This window comes from Herpailurus yagouaroundi, unplaced genomic scaffold (genome assembly GCF_014898765.1).
Source record: "Herpailurus yagouaroundi ecotype Mexico unplaced genomic scaffold, PumYag 212, whole genome shotgun sequence".
Taxonomy (NCBI): domain Eukaryota; kingdom Metazoa; phylum Chordata; class Mammalia; order Carnivora; family Felidae; genus Herpailurus; species Herpailurus yagouaroundi.
In genome coordinates, this window is record NW_024412443.1 from 1,298,113 (window position 1) to 1,301,810 (window position 3,698).

The 3,698-nt window shown below is 37.1% G+C and overlaps 1 pseudogene; it reads left to right on the top strand.

Annotated features, from left to right (window-relative positions):
* Nucleotides 1-206: 206 nt before the first annotated feature.
* Nucleotides 207-775, top strand: LOC121016660 (5'-AMP-activated protein kinase subunit gamma-2-like; annotated as a pseudogene).
* Nucleotides 776-3,698: the final 2,923 nt, after the last annotated feature.

Genomic DNA, 3,698 nt, shown 5'->3' on the forward strand with positions numbered 1-3,698 from the left:
AAACCAATATGACAATAAATTTCATATATAAATTAAAAAAAGGCATAGAACCACACACACACACACACACACACACACACACCTAGACCTACTGCACTAATATCAGCTTCCTGATTTTGATATTGTACCATAATTATATAAAATGTAACCATTGGGGGTAAAGTCGGTGAAATAAAACCATTGGGGACAGATCTAAAAAAAAAAAAATGAAAATCCACACATTGCCAGTTGTTGATCCTCTAAGTGGGAATGCTCTTCCTATGCTTACCCACAAATGGATTCTCAAGTTCCTCAGGTTTGCATGTCTGATATACCAAAGCCTGCCTTTGTGAAGCAGGACCCAGATGCTCTTGCACTTGGGACCCACCACAACATCACCTTCATCCACCCGGACACTCCCTTCAGTAGAGACTTGAACATCTGTGTAGAAAAACAAGTATCAGGGTTGTCTATATTGCATGAGTCAGGGAAAGGTGTAGATATTTGCTCCAAATCTGATGTAATTAATCTTGCTGCTAAAAAAACAAAACAAAACAAAACAAAACAACTTACACTAACCTAGATATAACAGTGTCCCAGGCCATTTAGCACTTCTCACAGTACTTCATGTTTATTGGTAGTTACAGTAATCTGGAGAAATATCCTGGACAGCATATAGTGGGCTGAGGTGCATGGGATGCTGGTTGTGAATGAGGCAGATAGCATCATGGGTATCATTTCCCTATCAAATATTCTACAGATTCTGATACACCTGCAGGTGACAAAAAAAGGATAGAGAAAATGAATGGCCACTGAAATGCAAAAGCCCTTGTAGGAAAGCTTGAACAAAGATTTTGGGTCTCATTAAAAATGTGTATCAGGAAAAAAAATGTATATCACGGATTGGTGATGGGTATTTTTTCCAGTGATGCTGAATTGTGCATAAGAAATGTATTTTACGTGCTTGAAGATTCAGGCTTGCATTAAAAGAGTATTTTCAGACCTTCTTCAGAACAATTTATGATGTTGTATGTTATCAAAATACACTGTGTCCTGGAATTTTTGTTATTTTTCATCTCTAAGAATTCACTGGTCTGTAATAGGTAATGTGACATAAGGGGAGCACATGGCCTATTGAGAACTACTGCCTATGTCAGAACATGCAGTATGTCATCACTGTGACCCATTGCAGCAGGAGCCACATGGTGGTGAGGTGTGAAATTCTTTGAAACTTTTCCAAATCAGTTTATTTTATTTTATTTTATTTTATTTTATTTTATTTATTCATTTCATTTCAGTTTAGTTTTTAAACGTTTATTTATTTTTGAGAGATAGAGAAAGTGTGCACAGTGTGCATAGGGAAGGAGAAGAGAGATAGGGAGACAGAATTTGAAGCAAGCTTCAGACTCAGGGCCAGCAGAGAGCCCTACATGGGTCTCAAACTCAAGAACCATAAGATTATGACCTGAGCCTAAGTCAGGCGCTTAACCCACAACCCCTGACCTACCCAGGCACTCCACAAATTAGTTTCTTAGAATTAGTTTTTTAGAATTATAAAAGCAGCAAAGGAAAAAAGTCCTTAATCAACAAGGGAAGACAAATCAGGTTCACAACAGACCTATCCACAGAAACTTGGCAAGCCAGAAAACAGTGGCAGATATATACATTGTGCTGAATTGGAAAAATATGGAAGCAAGAATTCTTTTTTTAAAGATGGATTAAACTTTTATTTACTTTTTAAAATATAATTTATTGTCAATTTTGTTAACATACAGTATGTAATGTTTTGGGGTAGATTTCCATGGTTCATAACTTGCATACCACACCCAGTGCTCATCCAAACAAGTGCCCTCCTCAATGCCCATCACCCATTTTCTCCTGTCCCCCACCCTGCCATCAACCCCCGGAGTGTTCTCTGTATTTGTGACTAGTTTTGTAACTACTTTTTTCTCCTCTGTTCTCTGTTTGAAATTTTTTCCCCTTCACTTCCCCCATGGTCTTCTGTTAAGATTCTCAAGATCCACATTTGAGTACAAACATCTGTTATCTGTCTTTCTCTGACTGACTTTTTTCACTCAGCATAATACCTTCCAGTTACATCCAAACTGCTGCAAATGGCACGATTTTGCTTATAGCAGCACTTTCAACAATAGCCAAATTATGGAAAAAGCCTAAATATCCACCAACTAATGAATGGATATAGAAGATGTGGTTTATATATACAATGGAATACTACTTGGCAATGAGAAAGTATGAAGGCAACCAAGAATTCTTTATCCAGCAAGGCTGCATTCAAAATGGAAGGAGAGTGGGGCACCTGGGTGGCTCAATTGGTTAAGCATCTGACTTTAGTTCAGGTCATGATCTCCTGGTCTGTGAGTTAGAGTCCGATTTAGGCTCTGCACTGACAGCTCATAGCCTGGAGCCTGTTTCAGATTCTGTGTCTCCCTCTCTCTCTGCCCCTCCCCTGCTTGCTCTCTCTCTCTCTCAAAAATAAAGATTAATAACAACAATTTTTAGTAAATAAATAGAAGGAGAGATAAAATTTTCCCAAACAAAAACTAAAGGAGTTTGTGACCACTGAATTAGGCCTGCAAGAAATTTTAAGGCAGACTCTTTGAATGGCGAAAAGACAAAACAAAACAAAACAAAACAAACAAACAAAAAAAGGCCAAAAGCAACACAAACTAGAAGACCAGAGACATCACCCGAAACACCATCTACACAGGAAACAAAATGCACTGAATTAATATATTTCAGGACTCACTCTAAATGTAAATGGATTAAATGCTCCAATCAAAGACATAAGGTATCAAAATGGATAAGACAACAAAACCCATCTCTATGCAGCCTACAAGAAACTCATTTTAGATCTAAATCCAGCTTCAGATTCAAAGTAGGGGGATGGAGAACCATCTAGCATGCTAATGGTGGTCAAAAGAAAGCTGCAGTAGCCATACATAGACAAACTAGATTTTAAAATAAATACTGTAAAAAGAGATGAAGAAGAGCATTACATCATAATTAAGGGGTCTATCCACCAAGAAGATCTAACAATTATAAACATTTTTGCACCAAATATGGAAGTACACAAATATAGAAATCAATTAATCACAAACATACACAAACTCATTCATAACAATACCATAAGAGTAGAGGACTTCAACACCCCACTCACTACAATGGGCATATCCTCTAGGCAGAAAACCAACAAGGAAACAATGGCTTTGAATGACACACTGGAATGGATGGACTTAACATATCTATTCAGAACATTTCATCCTAAAGCAGCTGAATACACATTCTTCTTGAGAGTACATGGAACATTATCCAGAATAGATCACATACCAGGTCCCAAATTAACTCTCACCAAGTACGAAAAGATCAAGATCATACATTACATATTTTCAGAACACAATGCTATGAAAATCAAAATGAACCACAAGAAAAAAATTATAAAGATGATGAATATTTGGATATTACCTCCTACTAGAGAATGATTTGGTTAAAGAAGAAATTAAAGAGGAAATTAAAAGGTACATGGATACCAATGAAAAGGAAAACCGAATAGTTCAAAACCTCTTAGATGCAGGCAAGGTGATCATAAGAGGGAATTATAGCAATCCAGGTCTTCCTAAAGGTGAAAGAAAGGTCTCAAATATATAACCTAAACTTACACCTAAAGGAGCCGGGAAAAGAACAGCAAATAAAGCCCACAA